The 21,257-nt window shown below is 45.2% G+C and overlaps 1 long non-coding RNA gene and 1 pseudogene across 3 annotated transcripts in view; both read left to right on the forward strand.

The window, feature by feature from the left end:
* The window catches only part of LOC144806040 (uncharacterized), a 142,014-nt pseudogene extending 121,134 nt beyond the window's left edge, over positions 1-20,880 (forward strand). Inside the window, exon 6 of the transcript XR_013605664.1 lies at positions 19,094-20,880. The product of XR_013605664.1 is annotated as an uncharacterized LOC144806040 (transcript). The remainder of the gene's footprint in view (positions 1-19,093) is intronic.
* On the forward strand, positions 93-18,698 carry LOC144806036 (uncharacterized). 2 transcript variants are annotated; one of them, XR_013605662.1, is made up of 5 exons: positions 93-136; positions 6,678-6,742; positions 12,042-12,095; positions 14,369-14,797; positions 18,355-18,698. It is a non-coding gene; the product is annotated as an uncharacterized LOC144806036 (long non-coding RNA). The 2 variants fall into 2 exon arrangements; XR_013605661.1 differs by lacking the exon at positions 93-136 and having other exon boundaries at positions 6,532-6,742; positions 18,355-18,697.
* Positions 20,881-21,257: the final 377 nt, after the last annotated feature.

Below are 21,257 nucleotides of genomic sequence, written 5' to 3' on the forward strand. Positions count from 1 at the left end.
CCTCTGGTTTTCTAAAGTGTTTGTCTTTTCTTATCCAATTTTAGTTTCCTTTCCCGTTATGATGCTTTTTTTCCTTTTTCAGGTGTTGCAGTGTCTGGGTCCTGTCAAAGGAGTGTGACAAGTTCTGTGCCACCAGGTAAGTACTTATCTTCCACACAATTTGAAATGGTGAATTCCACTGAGCTTTCTGGACACAGCCTCAGTCTACGGTGGTGATCCAGGGGAAGAGGTGTAAAATTTGTGAGCTCAGATATAGGATACCCACCACATCGTAAACTCAGTCCTCAGCAACACAATTCACAATAACACAGAGTTTGGCCCATAGAAACTCTACAATTTATTCACAATCATAAGGTCCTCCGTATGAGCTAATAGGGACTCAGATAACTAGAGATGGAAAGCCACTCCTTCATGAGGACCTGTAATAAAGACGCGCCTAGCTAATAATATTCACACAATATTAATAAAATCATCAATAAGTAAAGACAAATACATGGAATAGTTATCAAGTTATCTTTATCTAAACTTCAAGATTGAATAGTCAAAGTACAAAAATGCACTAGAATAATTTAAGAATGGTTATTCTTTTGTATACAGGTAAATCACAGCACATCACAGCTCAGAACAAATACATCGTCAACTAACACCTATTGAGGAAGGAATAGAGAAAAAGATAGAGAACACATTGCAAAATAGAATATGCAATTTGGAACCATAGAAAGCAAGAATCGGTTGTAGATTTATCAGAACCAGGACACGAGATGGACCCAGTAGAACGCTAGAGCACAGCATGCAAAAGCCGGAGTAATAAATTCTTCAGCTGAAAGGTTTTACCTGCTCAACTTCACCAGCCGGTAAAGTGCGGAGGTAATCAGGAGATTTCTGTTCAGGGAAAAATCAGAGTTCAGACCCACAGCATGTCAGGCCCCGGATTTGCAAGGGAAAATAGCAGTGTGCCATCCTTTTCCCACGGGGCAATTATACTTCCAAACGTTTTCAGTTCCTGCCAACAAAATAACTTTTACGCAGTTTGCATGATTTCCATTGGTCAAAATCCATGGTGCAACCGTGGTGTGATCGTTCTCTAACCCAATTCGTCCGGAACCCATATGCAATACCTTTGTTCAGAGTTCACTGTTCTTTAACCCCTTCCGTGCTCATGACTGCCCCCGGCCGTCATGAGTCATGGTGGGCGTGTGCGCACGGCGGCCTTTGGCCGTCGGAGCCACGCCCGCGATTGGAATGTCCAGCACCTTTGCGGAATTTGCTCCGCAGCCAAGGTGTTAGGAATGTGTAATATCGCTTCCCTTCGGAAATAGGAAATAGATTTTCAACTTAACGTGTCCACTCCACATGCTCTCTTCTGAGCTTGCAACAAAGTCAACACAGTTTTATTCTAAAAGAAAGGACGTCCATTTCTCAAACTGTAGGACAGAAACTTCAGCGATAATACTCGTAGCTACAGTGCAATCAGGACAACTTCTTTAGTCTATTTGAAGGAAATGATGAAAGACAAAATAAATTTTAGAGACCTACATGGAAAACCACTAAATCACTATTTTCTAAAGAAAAAACGTGCAAATATTGAAAACAGTAAAGAAATTAAGATGCATAAGAAATAATATAAAAACACCATTTCATTATACTTTTAAGCATAGCCTAATCACGTTTCATTTAGAAACGTACAAGCACTTTCTCTCGGATTTACATCCCAAAGAAAACATAAGCAGGACTCATTTTACTTGAGCATTTTCATAATCATATTTTGTGTTAAAACTACAGACTGCATTATTACATTTCACATTATTTCATAGCTCGTTAGTAGATTTCTCTCTCTGTCAGGAATGACTTAATCTCTAACCAGTTTGTGACCCTTCTGCATGCTTTTACGATGAAGTTTTAAACTCTCACATGTTTCCTGAGGCACACTGTTAGTCATGTTTCTTAAGTATGTATTATGTATTAGTATCACACCCAAAGAGTAGGGATTGATCGAGCAAAACACTCTTAATAAAATAATCCTGCTTCATTGTTGAGAATCAGTGAGCCGGTTCTCTCTTACCTTCTCTGTTTTTTCTGTATGCCTGTCATGCGTGCTTTATTTGGGCGGAGTTACGCGCAGTATAAAGTGTGTTCCTCCCTTTGAGCCGGCGCTTGGTTTCTTTCCCGGTCCCGTGACCCGGCAGGTATTTCCTGGTGATCCGGATTCCTTTGGAACTTCCTGTTGTCCCGCCTTGCCTGACTTCCTGTGGAGTTCTTTCCTAGCAAGGAACATCGTCGTTTTGGATTTATGCTGGAAATTGTTGTTATCACTGGGATTCAGTTAGCGTATTCCCGCAGAAGGAGAGAAGTTCAGGTACAACTACATACCCATTCCCCTGATTCCGTGTTTTAATTCATGGTTTTGTTTGCTGTATATTTTCGATACCACGTATGCCGCTACGATAGAGAATCCTCTGCGTGGCGGAATTGACAAGGTTAACGCGGCCACTTTCCTTGCAGTAGATTCCCGTTTTGCCTTTTCCCAAGTTTGTCTGCTTCCAGGACAATGCTATTGGTTATTAAATTAAGTTACGATAATGGTGACTAGGGTGGGTGCACCCAATTTATGAAACATGTATATCTTCTTATCTTATCTTATCTTAAGGGGATCTTCTATAGCGCTCTGACACCATAAGGTTCCTGGCGCTGGTTGAGTGCTGAGAGGTGTAAAGGCGGGGGTCTAGCTAGTCTGCGTGAAAAGGTAGGTTTTCAGGAGTTTTCTGAATTCCAGAAGAGAGTTGGCGGATTTGAACGAGAGGGACAACTGGTTCCAAAGATTGGGAGCCCGGCGAGCAAATCTGCGGCCGCCAAAGTTTAATAGAGGGAACGACTAAAAGTTGGCGATGAGAAGACCGGAGGTTGCGTACCGGGCAATAGGGAGTGACCAGGGATTTAAGGAAAGCGGGAGAAGTTCCAGACACAGCCTTGAATGTCAGGCACCCGGTCTTAAACGCAGTCCTCTGCTCCACCGGCAGCCAGTGGAGTTTGCGAAGTAGTGGTTTCGCAGACTGCCACTTCGGGATTTTATAGGCCAATCTAGCCGCTTGGTTTTGTACAATTTGGAGCCTGTAGAGGAGGGATTTGGATAGGCCATGGTACAGAGAGTTTGAAAAATCCAGGCGGGAGAGCACCAAGGCGATCAAGACTTGTATCAGAGCCTCAGGTGTGAGGAGGTAAGAGACTTTCCTGATTTTTCTGAGCTGGAACATACATGATGACACAACAGCACCCACCTGGGGCTTGAGGGAGAGCTCTGTGTCAATTATGACCCCGAGACTCTTTGCTGACTTGGCCGGGGCGGGCGGGGAGCCAAGCTCAACCGGCCAGAACTGTGGACCCCAGTAAGTGGGGCTGTTGCCCGGAAGAATTAGCTCTGTCTTCCCCGGGTTCAGCTTAAGCTGGTGGGAGTTCATCCAATGCTGGATGTGTAGCATCACCGCTTGACAGTCGAGAGCTGCAATGGGGGTGTTGAGCGGAAAATAATTTGCAGATCGTCTGCGTAGTTGAAGACGGTAATATTACACCTCTTCAAGGAATGGATGAGCGGTTGGAGGTAAAGATTAAAAAGCAGAGGAGACACGGATGATCCCTGGGGCACTCCGCAGGTGGATGGTACCTTCGCGGCTGTGAAAGGGCCTAAACGGACCGCCTGGGCTCTGCCCGACAGAAAAGATTTAAGCCAGGCAGAAGCCAGGCCCCGGATGCCGGCTTGCTCGACACGGTGGAGAAGGATGGTATGGTCCACCGTGTCGAATGTCGCCGACAGATCTAATAGAACAAGCGCCTGAGGTGCCCCTTTGTTGGCATTGCCCCTTAAGGAATCCATAACTGCCAGAATCACAGCCTCGGTGGAGTGGGCTGGTCTGAAGCCGGCTTGATTGGGTTCGTGATAGTTGGAGCACTCAATGAATTTAGAGAGGCAGCTGGTAACGTGTGCCTCCAAAAGTTTGGATAGGTAGGGCAAGAGAGAAATAGGCCGATAGTTGGCAAGATCCTCCGGGTCAGCTCTAGGCTTTTTCAGCAGGGGCACCAAGACAGCCTCCTTGAAGGAGTTGGGCACCACACCTGCCTCGAGAGAGGTGTTTAACAAAGGCAAAATGCAGTCCGGCAGAGCCAGGCAAATGTCACGGAAGACAGAGGGAGGGCAGCAATCATTGGGCGAGCCGGATTTGACTCGAGCAGCGAGTTTGGCCAGAGTACTGGGGTCGAGGACGGGGAAGGATGATAGTGAGAGTGGGTTTCCAGGAGAGGAGGCTAGTGTGCCGTCGAAAGAGGCAGGAGGAATGGTGTTCTTGATCTTGATGATTTTTTCGGTGAAGAAACTATTTAGGGCATTACAGGACTCTTGGGTGGGGGCCTGAGAAGGAAGGGTCCTGGCATCAGACGTGAGCTCCCTCAAGACTGAAAAAATCTCCTTGGATTTGTTAGGGGCAGTGAGGATCCTTTCCCTTTCTTTTTTCACTTGCGTGGTAGTGTTTTTTTTTTTGCCATGATTATCGGTATTTTCCCCCTCATCTTTGTTTCGAATATGTAAAGGAGAAGAAGGCTTATTTACCTCCTGGATATCCTGTTCTCTTATGTCTGGACATTGAAAATATAATACTCTATGAGGATTTCTTGCACTGTGAAACTTACAACAGTGAGCCAAGGACTTCAGCAGGACTATACCTCCAATCTCAGATAAGCAGTTGGAAGCTGAGTGGGGGGTAAGAGTTTTCCTTGTGTTTGCTCAAAAGAGTCATGCCTAAAAATCAAGCACGTATGAATGTGGATGTATGGAGCTAATTTCTCTCTCTTGAGGCCTCTTGTAGGTACTTCTGGGGTCCACAAGTCCATGAATGCTGGTCCAGAGACATACGAACAATTGTGCTGTTTCCCCACCTTCTTCCATGGTTCTTCCCTGCCATCACTGTGATTCTTGATGGTGTTGGCGACGGGTACTAAGGTAGAGGAGTGGGCTCAATCTTCACTCCCACAGTATCGGACTGTTGAGAACTGGGCTACAGGACAGAAAACCAAGCCCACGTATTAAAATACTGCCTGAGCGACGATGGACTTGGGTGGAGGGACTCCTAGTGTAGGGGAAGATGGGATTCCCTCTCTACAGGAGTTAATGGCTGCGGTCACATCTCTTCAGTCTGAGGTACAGGGATTGAGACAAGAGAATGTAGGTTTACATCAGGAATTGAATGCCCTTAGAGTGAAAGTACGTACTTGGGGTGCAGAAGCAGGGCCGTCTTCTAAGATTCAGGGTCCTGTGTTGCAGCCAGCTACCTTTCACTTTGATCGTACCAATAGTCAGTGTGCAGGTGGTAGTAACCCTCTTTCTATTACAGTGAATACTCCAGTCTCCGTACCTTTGGCAGTCCCAGAGAGGTTCACGGGAGACTGTAATAAGTATGCAGTCTTCATGAATTATTCCCCTCCGCTATTCAACACTATCCTTACAGTTCTACCTGCTGGAGTGAGAATAGTAAATTATCCCCCTCCGCTATCCAACATTTTCCCTACTGTTTTACTTGCTGGAGTGGGAATAGTAAATTATTGCACTCTGTTATTCAACACTTTCTCTACTGTTGCACTCCCTGGAGTGGGAATAGTAAATTATTTCCCTTTGTTATCCAACTTTTGCTGAAGTGGGAATAGTAATTTTATCCACTCCGCTATCCAACCCTTTCCCTACTGTTGCACTCTTTGGAGTGGGAATAGTAAATGATTCCACTCCGCTATTCAAAACCTTCCCTACAGTTCTACCTGGTGGAGTGGTAATAGTAAATTATTCCCCCCCTCTATCCAACACTTTCCTTACTATTGCACTCCCTGAAGTGGGAATAGTTATTTATTCCCCTATGCTATCCAACCCTTTCCCTACTGTTGCTCTCACTGGAGTTGAAATAGTAATTTTATCCCCTCCGCTATCCAACATTTTCCCTATTGTTGATGTTAATGTAGAGTCAAATGTAATTGTACAAGATTACAAATATTTTATATTTTAAATTATATATATATTTTATTTTTATTTTATTGGTATAAGTCCATATATATATATATGTTTTTATTATTTGTAATATTTCTAACATGTTATAATTTATTATAATAATGATTTATTAATATTAAGTAAATCTGTATATTATATTTTATATATTTGTATGTTTCATTTTTGTTAACGTATTATTTTAAACATTTTCTAATAAAACTGTTTGTTTTATTATATATATTATTTACTCTACTTTATATTATTTTTCACACATTTAAAAAAAAAAACGATATTTTTGTACTTACCATTATGTGGATAGGACTCTGATATTCTGGACAACAATATTTTTGTCACGATATCTTAGTACTTCGATATTTTCTTTGTCGATATTCTGTCAGTGATCCATTGTAGTGCAAGGTTTGGATTTGGAGGATGTTGAGTGTTGTGGCTTTGGTCGTAGATACCAGGCGAATAAAAAGGTTTTAAAAAATATTATATTATTCGTAGACCAAAGGTGCTTTACAATGGTTTTGTAGAGAACAAGAGTTTGTTTTTCTTTGTAAGTTAAGGACAGTTGTTTTGGAAGATGAGATGAAGTGTGATTCATGTTTGATGCAATTAAGCTCTTGGTTGAAGAGTCTCTTTACTTCTTTTCAAGGTATTCTGGGACGGGCCAGGTGGTGCGGCTGCCTCCCTCAGCGGAATAAACAAGATAACCACTAGGTAACGTTTCCTAGTGCCCTCTGTTTCCTTTTCTTCTATTTCTTCTCAAGTCTCTCTCTGTGTCTCTCTCTGTGTTCCTGTTTTTTATCTCTCTTCAGCTTCAAGAATTTGACTCCCTCTCCAGACCATTCTCAAGCTATATAGTTTATGATCTTAAAAAAATAAAATAAACAAATACATGACTTTTATGTAGTGCTCTTCCTTATTTGTTTTTATGCTAGCTTTTTTAAGCATGTTTCCTTTCAAATGTTGGTATACTCCAGGGTCAGGCTAATTATCTCTAGTTTCATACATTTTGTGATGTTTTTGTTATAATTAACCTACTTGGTACAACCCTCCTTTCCGCCTTTGTCCTGCCACATTTGGAATGATCTATTATCTGTTGGCCTGAAGGTATGGAAGCTCAATCGATCAATCAACCAGGGGCTTGTAAAGCATGCTACTCACCTGTAACGGTCTCAAGGAGCGGGAGGGGGCAGCCCCGGGTCAGCCGAAAAATAAGATCTTGAGGCTCTTCCTGAAGGTGTGAAGTGTAGGGGAGCGTCTGATTTTGACTGGGAGCTCATTCCAGGTCTTGGCTGTGATGTAGGAGAAGGCTCTTCCACCTGCTCTGGTTCTGAGGATGCTCAGGGTCTCTTCTAGAGCGAGGTCAGCGGAGAAGAGGTTTCTTTTGGGTACATGGAAAGAAATTCTTTCGGTGAGGAATCTGGACCGATGTTCTGGAGGGATTTGTAGGCGTGGGTGTGTAGCTTGAAGGTAACTCTCTTCTCGACCGGGAGCCAGTGGAGGTGTTGGGTGGTGCCGAGGATGAGTCTGGCTGCGGTGTCCTGGTTGGTCTGGTGTTTGTGTAGCATGGATTTGTTGGTTCCGGCTTAGAGGACGTTTCCGTAGTCCAGTCTGCTCATTATCAGTGCGCGGGTGACAGTCTTTCTGGCTTTGTGGGGGATCTACTTGAAGGTCTTGAAGGATGCGGAGGGAGTTGAAACAGGTGGAGACGACGGCGTTGATCTGGCGAGTCATAGTAAAGGAGGAGTCTAGAATGATGTTTAGGTTTCTGGCGTGGTCTTTCAGGGTGGGTGGGTTTTCGAGGGCAGAAGAAGGCCACCAGGTGTTGTTCCAAGTGGAGGGGGGGTGTCCAAGGATGAATACCTCAGTCTTCTCCAAGATGAGCTTTAGGCAGCTGTTGCTTATACAGGCTGCAACGTCTTTCATTCCTTCCTGGAAGCTAAGTCTGGTGTCTTCGCTGTTCTCCCTGAGGGAGAGGATTAGCTGGGTGTCATCAGAGTAGGTTACTATGCTGAGTCCGTGCTGTCTGATGATGGTGGCGAGGGGGGCCATGTAGATGTTGAAGAGCGTGGGGCTGAGCGATGAACCTTGGGGTACTCCGCAGTTGATCTCTGTGAGTTTGGAGAGGAAGGGGTTGGAGTCTGATCCTATGGGTTTTGCATGCAAGAAAGGAGCGGATCCAGTCGAGGGCGGTTCCCCGTACGCCGGCGTCGTGGAGTCTGGCGGCAAGAGTGCAGTGGGAGACGGTGTCTAAAGCTGCTGGGAGGTCTAGCAGGATGAGGGCCGCAGTGTTGCCCTGGTCGAGCAGCCTGCGGATTTCATCTGTGGCGGCGAGAAGGGGGATCTCGGTGCTGTGGTTGTTGCGGAATCTGGACTGGGAGGAGTCTAGGATAGCGTTCTCATTGATGAAGGAGGTCAGCTGGGCGTTGACGAATTTCTCTGTGACTTTGGCTGCGAAGGGAGTGAGAGAGAAGGGCTGGTAGTTTTTCATGTCAGTCTAGTCCAGCAAGGGTTTTTTGAAAAGGGGATTGACCTCAGCCCGCTTCCAGCCATAGGAGAAGATGCTGAATTCGAAAGTGGTGTTTGATTGTGCTGCTTAGTTCGGGCGCAATGGCGGTGGCGACTCTTTGGAAGATGTGCGGTGGGCAGTGGTCCTTGGGGGCTCCTGAGTGGGTGCTCTTCATGCTCTTTGTGGTGTCTCCGATGGTGAACGGTGTCCAGGCGGTGATGGTGGGCTAGATGTCGTTGCTGGAGGGGAGGTGGTTTCTGGAGTCCATTCACTGAAGTTGTCGTAGAGGGCCTTAATTTTCAGGTGGAAGTAAGAGCCGAGCTTGTTCCAGAGGCCCTGGGACAGTGTGATGTCCAAGGCTTCGTTGGGGGGTTTGGTGAACTGCTGGGTGATGTTGAAGAGTTCCTTTGGGTTGCTGGCGTTGGTGAGGATTTTGTTCCCCATGAAGGTCCTCTTGGTGGCTCTTATGAATTGGTGGTATTCTGCCATGGTTTGCTTGTTAGTGGTCTGGCCTTCGGTGTTTTTGCTATTTCTCCAGGGGCGTGTGGCTTCTAAGGTCGGTGGTGAACCAGGCTGCCTTCAGGGGGCATTGTCTGTTGGTGTGGCAGCGGGTTGCGAGTTTGTCTGCGCAGCTGGTGATCCAACGGTGTAGTTCCGTGGCTGCAGAGTTGGCATCTGTCGTGGCAGCAGGGGGGGTTGAGGATGAGGGTGGAGTTGAGGTGCTCCTCTGTGACATTGCTCCAGTTCCTTCGAGCTGGGCGCGGGGCGGGCTTGTGTGCGGTGGTGGTGCTGAAAGAGAAGTGTATGCAGTGGTGATCTGTCCAAAGAGGCTGCAAGGTGTGGCAGAAGTGGGAGTTGGTCCCTCCTGCGAAGATGGGGTCGAGGGTGTGTCCAACCTAGTGGGTGGGGGTGGTGATGAGCTGCTCCAGTCCCAGGTTGGCCAGGTTGGCCAGCAGGGCGGTGGAGTCGTGGTTGCTGCGGTTGTTCAGGTGGAAGTTCAGGTCTCCGATTAGTATGAAGTCCATGGAAGCGATGGCGTGGGGTGCCATGAGGTCGGCATTGGCGGTAGTGAAAGGAGCGCAAGGCCCAGGGGGTCTGTAAGTGAGGGTGCCACGTAGCGTGGTACTGGGGCTGGTCAGGATCTGGAAGTGGAGGTGTTTGGTGTTGGAGAGGGAGTCGCTCGTTCTGGAGGTGGAGAGTCGGAGGGAGCTCTTGTGTGTAAGGGCGAGTCCTTCTCTAGGGCGGTGGGGGCGGATCTTCCTCTGGATCTTGTAGCAGTCAGGAATGGCGGTGGCAATGTCGGGGCAGAGGTAGCGTTTGTCCAGGTTTCTGTGAAGAAGACAACATCTGGCGAGAGGGTGTCGAGGAGGTCCCAGATCTCTACGGCGTGTCTGTGCAGGGCGCGCACATTGAGGAGGATGCACTTCAGAGCCTTGGTGGAGCGGGCGTCCGGCGAGGGTGTGGAGGCTGTGGGTGTGATGTGGATGATAAAGGAATGTCAGCAGTGTCAGCAGGAGAATTGGCTGTGGGTGGTGTTCGGCGATGACAGCTAACAGCTGTTGTTCCTTCCGGGATTAAGTGCGAGGAGGGCAGCTGGCTCATTGCGGTGAAAGGTGGGAGATTCAGGGTCCCTGGCACTGGTTGCAGTAGGGGCGCAGACGGGTGCAGACGGGCTTGCCTTTGGCGCACCAGCGGCATGCCCGCTGTATGTAACAGCCATTAAATAGGGGAACGGGGGAGGGAAGTGCAGCTGGGAGGTGGGAACGGGAAAAGAGGCAGGGGGGCTGTGGGGGCAGCATGGGGGAAGATCGGCCGTGAACAGGAACGGAGGCGGGGAATATCAGGGGCCAGAAAGTGTAGCGGCAGCAGAAGGCTATGAGCAAGAAATAAGGAATCTAGAAATGAAGCAGATTAGGAAATAACGCAAAAAAGGGGAGTAGATGCTAATAAAGAACTGTTGACCTCTGCCTAGTGTATTCTCTTCATAACAGTTTTCTTCTTTCTGCCTCTTAGTTTAGGGCTCTTATAAATACTAAGGTTTATGTGGCAAAGTGTGCCGCCACATTTGGTCGTTGTAGCAGTGGCCAGCCACCCCATGTTCCCGCAAACCTCCCTCATCAGGTTTGTCTGGGAATGGTCTTCGACTGGTCTTCGACTGGTTCCAGCGGAACAGTTTGAAGGCCAACTCCAGTAAGTCGGAGGTCTTATTCTTTGGCTGTGTCACCGACCCTGAATGGCGGCAATGGTGGCCGTCTGACATGTGTCCTCCCGCACAGTCATCACAGGTCGCCAAAAACCTTGGTGTCAAGCTGGACAACAAGCTTTCATTGAGAGCTCATGTCCTTGGGCTGGCCGGCACCTGTTTCGGCATTCTGAAGATGCTCCACAAGTTCCTACCACTGCTGTCTGTGGAGCATAGGCGCATCACTGTGCAAGCGCTCATTGGATCCAGGTTGGATTACGCCAACGCCCTTTTCCTTGGCCTTCCTGATTATCTGGTCCAGCGCCTGCAGGTGGCACAAAACTCTGCGGCCTGCGCCATTTTTGGCCTGCATAGGCGTGCACGAGCTTCTGGGTTGCTGCATACGCTTCACTGGCTGCCTATCCGGAAGCGGATCATGTTTAAATCCCTGACGCTGATGCACAAAGCATTGTTTGGTTTAGGTGCTGGATACCTGCAGCGAAGATTGGCCTTATATCGCCCAGCCCGCTCACTGCGGTCCGAATCTCTCTTTAATGCCGTGGTCCCACGTGTGAGGAAGGCCCGCACTGGGGGGCGCTCCTTCAGCTTCAAGGCTCCCCAGTTGTGGAACTCGCTTCCGCTGGCGCTACGCAGCACCTCCAATCTGCTTCAGTTCAGGAAGAGCCTGAAGACCTGGCTTTTTAATCTTTAGGCTTTTTAATCTTTAGGCTTTTTCTGGTGGGTTTTTCTTTTCTTTCTCTGTATCTGTTGTTCCTTGTTGTGTTATTCTACACCGAGCTGCCTGTAGAAAGCGCCGGGACACTCTTTCAGAGTAGCCGTGCGCTATACAAACTCAATATAACATTAACATTAACATTAACATTAACATTAACATCAATTTTTTAGATCCCACTAACCCTGGCACCCACCTGATGTAGCCACATTCCTCAAGGAATATGACTGTGGTGGGATCCTAGTGCAGGTCTAGTCCCTTCTTGGGTTGGGAGGCACTGGGCCATGAGCACGCTTCAGTCCTGTGTTCTCCAGCAGTCCCTTGACTGTCTACATAGTTGTTTCCTCTATACCATGTGATTCTATGCTTCCCTCAGTCTGTACATTCTTCGTCCTTCCTCTCTGGATCTGACTTCCACCTCTCAGCCTGCCCTGTCCTGTTTGTCACCTCCAGAGCCACACTGGGTCTCTTTAAAGAAGAACGGAAGATAGCTTCTATTTCCTTATTTCTCTGGTTTCTATATTATTTGTCTTGTCTTATTACATTTTAGTTTCCTTTCCCGTTATGCTGTTTTTTTTACCTTTTTCAGGGGTTGCAGTGTCTGGGTCCTGTCAAAGGAGTGTGACAAGTTCCGTGCCACCAGGTAAGTCCTTATCTTTCACACAATTTGAAATGGTGAATTCCACTGAGGTAACTGGACACAGCTTCAGTCTACGGTGGTGATCCAGGGGAGAGGTGTAAAATTTGTGAGCTCAAACATAGGTTACCCACCACATCGTAAACTCAATCCTCAGCATCACAATTCACAATAACACAGAGTTTGGCCCATAGAAACTCTGCAATTCGATCATAATCATAAGGTCCTCCGTATGAGCTAATAGGGACTCAGATAACTAGAGATGGAAAGCCACTCCTTCATGAGGACCTGTAATAAAGAAGTGCCTAGCTAATAATATTCACACAATATTATTAAAATCATCATTAAGTAAAGACAAACACATGGAATAGTTATCAAGTTGTCTTTATCTAAACTTCAAGATTGAATGGCCAAAGTAAAAAAATGCACTAGAATAATTTAATAATGGTTATTCTTTTGTATACAGGTAAATCACAGCACATCACAGCTCAGTACAAATACATCGTCAAATAACACCTATTGAGGAAGGAATAGAGAAAAAGATAGAGAACACATTGCAAAATAGAATATGCAATTTGGAATCATAGAAACCAAGAATCAGTTGTAGATTTATCAGAACCAGGACACGAGTTGGACTCAGTAGAACGCTAGAGCACAGCGTGCAAAAGCCGGAGTAATAAATTCTTCAGCTGACAGGTTTTACCTGCTCAACTTCACCAGCCGGTAAAGTGCGGATGTAATCAGGAGATTTCTGTTCAGGGAAAAATCAGAGTTTAGACCCACAGCATGTCAGGCCCCGGATACGCAAGGGAAAATAGCAGCATGCCGTCCTTTTCCCAAGGGGAAATTATACCTCCAAACATTTTCAGTTCCTGCCAACAAAATAACTTTTACGCAGTTTGCATGATTTCCATTGGTCAAAATCCATGGTGCAACTGTGGTGTGATCGTTCTCTAATCCAATTCGTCCAGAACCCATACGCAATACCTTTGTTCAGTGTTCACAGTTCTTTAACCCCTTCCGTGCTCAGGATGGCCCCCGGCCAACATGAGTCATGGTGGGGGTGTGCGCGCGATGGCCAGTGGCCTTCGGAGCCACGCCCTCAATTGGAAAGCACAGCACCACGGCGGAATTTGCGCTGCAGCCAAGGATGTGCAACATCACTGCCCTTCGGAAATACGAAATACATTTGCAACTCAATGTGTCCATTCCACACGCTCTTTTCTGAGCTTGCAACAAAGTCAATAGTTTAATTCTAACAGAAAGGACGTCCATTTTTCAAACTGTGGGACAAAAACTTCAGCGATAATACTCGTAGCTACAGTGCAATCAGGACAACATTTTTAGTCTATTCGAAGGAAATGATGAAAGACAAAATACATTTTAGAGGCCTACATGGAAAACCACTAAATCACTATTTTCTAAAGAAAAAAACGTGCTAATATTGAAAACAGTAAGGAAATTGAGATGCATATGAAATACTATAAAAACACCATTTCATTATACTTGTAAGCATAGCCTAATTACGTTTCATTAAGAGCCGTGCAAGCACTTACTGTCTGATTAAGATCTCAAAGAAAACATAAGCAGGACTCATTTTACTTGAGCATTTTCATAATCATATTTTGTGTTAACACTACAGACTGCATTATTACCTCTCATATTATTTTCATAGCACTTTAGTAGGTTTCTCTCTCTGTCAGGAATGACTTAATCTCAAACCAGTTTGTGACCCTTCTGCATGCTTTTTCAATGCAGTTTTAAACTCTCACATGTTTCACGAGGCACATTGTTAGTCATGTTTCTTGAGTATGTATTATGTATTAGTATCACACCCAAGGGTAAGGAATTGATCGAGCAAAGCACTCTTAATACAATAATCACGCTCCACCAGCGGCATTTGGAGCAGTGATTACAACAAGGCAGATTCCTTTGTTCAGTGAAATGTCCTTTCATGGATCCCTGAAATAAGGAATAGCAGAGTCCTTTAAATGGGCAGGGGAGTACACAACATCTGATAATTCATTAAAGGAGGTACAAATACCTTACTGTGATGCCAGATGTCATCACAGAAAGAGTACATTGTTGGTGTTGGATGCTTCTGAGAATCTATGTCATGATGCATGTGTAACTTGTGTTTCTTTCTACAGTATTCACTACTTTTGTTCTCACGACATTGAGTTTCAGTGGTCCCGAGCTCCCTGTCTATGCAGTATCCATGAAGTGTTTTACTCCCTTGGAGTGCAACTCATTTATAATTTCTAACTCTATTTTCACAGGTCACTGAGGCAACAAAAAGAAAAAGAAATGTCGCAATTTCGGAAACATTTTTAAAAAGGGATATTTTGAGGAAAGTAGAAACATTCTAGATCTCTAAAGAAGAAACTAGTTCTATGCACCAGGAATGGTGAGGAACTTGGCGCGGAAGAAACTGCTGAATGTGAAAGTGATTTATCGACTTTCTTACAATCATTATTTGTTGTCAAACCCTTGAAGTACAATGACCAGGAACATTTACCAAGTGTCAGTTATTGGGATTGAATAACCTCTGAAATAATAACTGTACCCGCAAGTAAATTGAAAATCTACTGCAACTACTAATTATAAGAATATTTTCACTTAAAGGAAACATTTCACGATTGGTCAAGCAAAGGACATTGGCAACAACTGATCCTCACACAGAGCAGTGTTGCAAATTCTGTCTGATGGTTTATGAGAATCGCTAGTAGAATCACGACCCTTGTCCAACAGGCTGAGGAAGAAGGACATTTGTCCAAAAACGAAGCTGCATTTCTGAGGAACACCAACAGTGTTATACCATATTTCTACACGTTACCGAAAATGCACAAAAACAGACTGCCACCACCAGGCCGTCCCATTGTCTCGGGGATAGGATCTCTCCTTGAGCCCCTATCCCAATTTTGTGACTATTTTCTGAAACCTTTGGTACAGTCCACCCCAACTTACCTCAAGGATACTAAAAGCCTCTTACGCCTATTATCGGATGTAACCTTTCCTGAAAACTCAGTCACTCTTGTTACTCTGGACGTGGAAAGTCTGTATACGAGTATCCCTCAGGACGACACGATTAGAGTCCTGGCAGAATCATTAGACTCCATCGAATGGGATCATCAAACACCCAAAGCCTTCGTCATCGAGTGTGCCACGATTGCCCTAAAAGAAAACTTTTTTTCTTTTAAAGACAGGCTTTATCTCCAGTGCTCGGGTACCTCCATGGGCAGCATTTTTGCTCCAAGCGTGGCGGGGCTTTATGTAGCTGATTTTGAGGCAAAATACATCCTACCGACCTCCCAATCTTTTTCGTCATCAATGCTCCTGTGGAAGCGCTACATAGATGACATCCTACTACTATGGACTGGGAGTGACACCGATCTTGAACTCTTCCTAGTTTGGATCAACACTCTAGACCGCAATCTGCGGTTTACAAATACCAAGAGCAGATCGGAGATAGTCTTCCTCGATGTTGTAATTTCGGTGCAAGGAGCTGGTCTCAGGACTAAGACCCATCATAAGCCCACTGCTAAAAACAACCTCCTGGAGTTCAGCAGCTTCCATCCCCGCCCGCTGAAGGAGAACCTCCCCTACGGGCAATATCTCAGACTGAGGCGCAACTGCACCTCCCTTTCGGACTTCAAAGAACAGTCCCTAAGTCTTACTGGAAAATTGAAAGACAGAGGCTATCCAGCACCTATCCTGACCAAAGGCTTCAAAAGAGCGAGGAATCAACCAAGAGAGGCCCTGCTAGAGGACAAAGTCACCAACCCTGAATCAATACCCCTCACGTGTGTTACCACGTACAGCAGCCTCTCCAATATGATGAAAAAATCCATCAACAAGCATTGGAACATACTGACCTCCTACAAAGAAAATTGGGAGAAACCTCTATTCTCTTTTAAAAAAGGACGGAGCCTAAGAGATGCCTTGGTGCACACTCGTCCCAAGGGAAAACCCCCCGAATCTACACCTACAATCACAGGTGCTTGGGGTATGCCCAAAGTTGTAGGGCATTACCCGTGCTCTAACTGTAGTGTTTGCCACCTGACCGAAGCTACCAAAACTCTATCGCTTGAAGCTGGAAAAATATGGACCCAAAGAGAGCATACAAATTGTAACACCATGAATGTGGTGTACCTGATTACGTGTCCCTGCCAACAACGCTATGTTGGTATGACAACGCGTAAAATAAAACAACGTATCTGCGAGCATCGGAGCAATGTCAGATGTAAAAAACTGACCACGAAATTGAGCCGCCACTTTTTGGACAGAAACCACACTCCGAATGATATGAGGTGGACGGTAATCGAAGTGGTGAGTGGTTCAACCAACATAACCAGCAGACTTTTTGAAAAAGAGCAACGTTGGGTGTATCGTTTGGGCACCAATGTAAATGGGCTGAATGATGACATCCCTTGGAGCTCAATACTATCTTGAGAATACTGCCCACAGTGATATCACTACTTCTGATCAACTACCCTAAGCAGTGCTGGGCATTGTTTACCTGTAATGAACCTGCGATTGCATTACCTGATACTCTGACCCTCTCACCCCATAGCTATCTATACCGAATCAGTGCAGTTCTGACACTCGGAGCCTGGTCCTATACCGAATCAGTGCCGTTCTGACACTTTGAGCCTGGTAGTCTGCTCCCAGGTCGAGCTCTTAGCCTTCCTGACATGACAGGTTTATTTGTACTACTGCCCAAAGATTAATGGAGCGAATTTTAACATTTAAAAATTAAAATAACTTCAAATAATAAATTAGCGCTTTTGTATTTTCCACATTTGGCACAAGCGCGGCAATATAATCAGTTCCATTAGTATCGTCCATTCATCATTATAATATCGATGGACCCTGTCCGAAAGACAATGACGGCAACCAAGCCTCGTTTTCAACTGAGACCGAGCCTTCCGGGGTGGGCGGGTGCGTCCCTAGCCTCGTTTGCGGCGGGACACGCCCACCCGGAAACAGGTCGCACACGCAACTGATCCCTTTAAGAACCAGGTTACCGGCCCCGGCTTTCCATCCACGGGGTCCGGTTTTGAGGCCACAACCAGGTTTGCAGCGGGTCGAGAGCACTGAGGGCGTGAGTAGACGCTGCAATCGAGGTCGCTGATTCTTCTGCATATAGAGCTAAGTGTCCACTCGTGCACAGGCTGTTGCAACTGTACTTCTTTTTCTTCTAGGATGTGCCAGGTCGCTCCGATCCCCTCCCGAGACCCATGGTGCTAGTAGCGCCCTATTTTAAAGTGAGAGCTCTACCTTTATATACCAACTTGAGGGGCACAGACCTTTGAGGTCCATTGATCCCTTCAAAAGGAGTACACGCATTTGTGTTTTTTAAATCCCCCCATTCTAAATCGTTTTTTGTAAATAGTACACCTCTAGCACGTCACTTCCCAGAGTTATTTGCTATCATCCTCTAGGGGCTATCTGGATGGTGCTTAAAATCGTTGTTTACTTTGGGAACACCACTTGAGCCACATATCATGGAGCACTATGAAAATTCAGAAAGGCTCATATTAATAATGTTTATGTTTGTCTTCTGTTTGTCTATGTTCTTCACTTTACAGGTGCTGTGACACTCCAAAATTTATGGAGTATTTTTGGAATGAGTAAATCACTCTTCCCACATTTTTAAGCACTTTTTTCACCTTTATAATTTTCACTTTCACGTCCCCAGGTTAGGGTGGGTGATTAGAGAGCCCATACCGCCGGGGTTTAGTCCTGACGAATGCCTTGGTAAATAAAAACCACCCTTATGGCTGAAACATGTTGACTAAGATTGATTTGAGTATATCCTGTATTTAACCAACCCTGAACCTTGGCAACTAAATACAGACACTTAATACTCTTTGTTTTGTGCCTTAGGGATCACTCATTAAAATTTGTTTTTGATACCCTTTTTTAAGGCACTTTTAAAACTTCACTGTATTCTAGAGCACGCCCTCTCCACACACAACCAGCTCCGCAGTCTTTCTGGCGTCGTAGCACACCGAAGAGGCACTCGGCCTCTTTGGTGGGGCCCGATGATGAAGCATGACACTGACTAGGTCGGTGTGTGAGGGCTTTCTTTACCACCCAAATCGGGTGTGTTAACCTTGTTTTGACTCCATGACTTGTGGTCTTTAGAGATTTCTCAAAGATTGACCAGAGATTGATCTGACCTCTCTTTTCTTGTTTATGTGCAATTGATTGGGGACTGAGAGAGTGTCTCCTTTTCCCTACCTCTCCCTTTGTTGTCAAGGTTTATGAGAAATGCCATGGAGACCTAAGCCTCTCCCAGCAAATCAGTATCCGTAGACGTGATGTGACAGAAGTGTCAGGAAGGCTAATAACCTCAGTTTACACGAGCAAGCTTATGTCTCCGTCTCCTGTGATTCGGAGGAGAGAAAACATTGTAGTTTAAAAAATAACTGAAAATGTTCTTCTCAGATGTCATTACAACAAAGACACTGGTTTAACATCTACAATATAGAAAGATTTGTCCCACCAACTCTGTCTCTTGGGTTGATCTATGTTGTTTCCAAGTGTGCCAGACCTCCAAAGTTAATGGTGTACCTTTTTGGGCCTCACCGGAATAGGAAGCCTAAAAGGGCCAGTGTTACACTATTGATAATTCATAAACTACCCTAACATGTTTTAATGCCTGTTCATTACTTGTATAAAAAATGTACCTCACTTGTAAGTACTAATCCCCAAAGACCCAATCAGTGCTTTTAAAACTCCTAAATTAAATGCGATAAACTGCAGTCAGAATGAGCTTAATTCTACTTGTGGGAATCCTTGTGGGCATAACTTGGAGAAAATGAATCCATGAGGGGCATCTTAATAAAAATAAGGGGCCTCTCAGTGAAAGTTTATAAGACAAGTTAGATAGGCTGGCTTCAAAGATAAGAACATTGATCTCCAAATAAAAACTATAATTAGTCAAATGCAAATGTGAAGAAGAGCTTCAGCAGCGTAGTTTAGAAGTTAATGTTGAGTTTTAACACAAACAAGTACAGACTCCGGAATTAGATTCAGACTTAAGATGGCATGTATCCAGGAACAACCCCAACTTGGAGATACAAACAACTCGAATAAGAGCAATGAATGTGAGAACAGCTTTAGTTATCAATCCCACCTCACTAAACACAAGAGAACTCATACTGGACAAAAACCGTATCAGTGTCCTGAATGCCGGAAAGGCTTCAGTCGGAAAAGCGATCTCATTCAACATGTGAGAATCCACACTGGGCACAAACCTTATCAGTGCTCTAAGTGCCTGAAGTGCTTTAGTCGGAAAGACCATCTCATTCAACACGAGAGAACTCATACTGGGCTCAAACCGTATCAGTGTTCTGAATGCTGTAAAAGCTTCAATCGGAAATCTACTCTCTCACAACATGCGGTAACTCACACTGAGCAAAAACATTATCAGTGCTCTGAATGCTGTAGAAGCTTCAGTCGGAAATTCAGCCTTACTTTACATGAAAGGACCCACACGGGGCAAAAACCTTTTCAGTGCTCTGAATGCAGGGAAAGCTTCAGTCATAAATCTGGTCTCACTCGTCATGAAAGAACTCACACTGGACTAAAACCGTACCAGTGCTCTGAATGCCAGAAAAGGTTCAGCCATAAATCTGGTCTCACTCAACATGAGAAAACTCACACTGGACTAAAACCGTTTCAATGCTCTGAATGCTTGAAAAGCTTCAATGAGAAATCTGGTCTCGCTTGTCATGAGAGAACTCACACTGGACTAAAACCGTATCAGTGCTCTGAATGCCAACAAAGCTTCAGTTGTAAGGCCAATCTCATTCAGCATGAGCTCATACACACTGGGCAAAAACCTTATCAGTGCTCTGAATGCTGGAAAAGCTTCAGGCACAAATATGGTCTCACTCAACATGAAAGAACTCACACTGGTTTAAAACTGTATCAGTGCTCTGAATTCTGTAAAAGCTTCAATCGGAAATTCAGCCTTACTTTACATGAAAGGACCCACACGGGGCAAAAACCGTTTCAGTGCTCTGAATGCAGGGAAAGCTTCAGTCATAAATCTGGTCTCACTCATCATGAAAGAACGCACACTGGACTTAAACTGTATCAGTGCTCGGAATGCCAGAAAAGGTTCAGCCATAAATCTGGTCTCACTCAACATGAGAAAACTCACACTGGACTAAAACCGTATCAATGCTCTAAATGCTTGAAAAGCTTCAGTGAGAAATTTGGTCTTGCTCGTCATGAGAGAACTCACACTGGACTAAAACCGTATCAGTGCTCTGAATGCCAACAAAGCTTCAGTTGTAAGGCCAATCTCATTCAACATGAGCGCATACACACTGGGCAAAAACCTTATCAGTGCTCTGAATGCTGGAAAAGCTTCAGGCACAAATATGGTCTCACTCAACATGAAAGAACTCACACTGGACTAAAACCGTATCAGTGCTCTGAATGCCAGAAAAGCTTCAGCCAGAAAATAGCTCTCACTCTCCATGAGAGAACCCACACGGGTACAAACCTTATCAGTGCTTTAAATGCTTGAAAAGCTTCAGTCGTAAATCTGGTCTCGCTCATCATGAGATAACTCACACTGGACTAAAACCGTACCAGTGCTCTGAATGCCAGAAAAGGTTCACATTGAAAAACAATCTCACTAGACATGAAAGAACTCACTCTAGGCAAAGACCTTATCAGTGCTCTGAATGCTGGAAAAGCTTCAGTCAGAAATCTGGTCTCACTCGTCATGAGAAAACTCACACTGGGCAAAACCTTGTCATTGGTCTAAATGCCAGGGAATCATCTGCTGGAGACTCAGTTTGATTCAACATGAGAAAATCCACAGCAAGAAAAAACATTATCAGTCCTCTCGGTGTGACAAAAACTTCAGTTATAAAAGCAACCTCTCTACATGACAGACACAATGTGGGAAAGCAAAGGGTGCTCTGAGGAATAGCTTTCAGCATCGCAAAACCTTCACATGAAGCCGCCACAAAGACATCAATCAATGTATCGTCCAACAAACTGTTTACTGAGAAAAACGCACAGCGAGGGATAGAAATTTGTGAATTTACCTCATTCCTTAGTAACTATTTGTGGCCTCATCCCATTCAGTGTATTTTGCTCCCTGAGTGTTTATAAGCAATGACTGACCCACCAAGTCCA

Source organism: Lissotriton helveticus (assembly GCF_964261635.1).
Source record: "Lissotriton helveticus chromosome 1_1 unlocalized genomic scaffold, aLisHel1.1 SUPER_1_unloc_40, whole genome shotgun sequence".
Classification (NCBI taxonomy): Eukaryota; Metazoa; Chordata; class Amphibia; order Caudata; family Salamandridae; genus Lissotriton; species Lissotriton helveticus.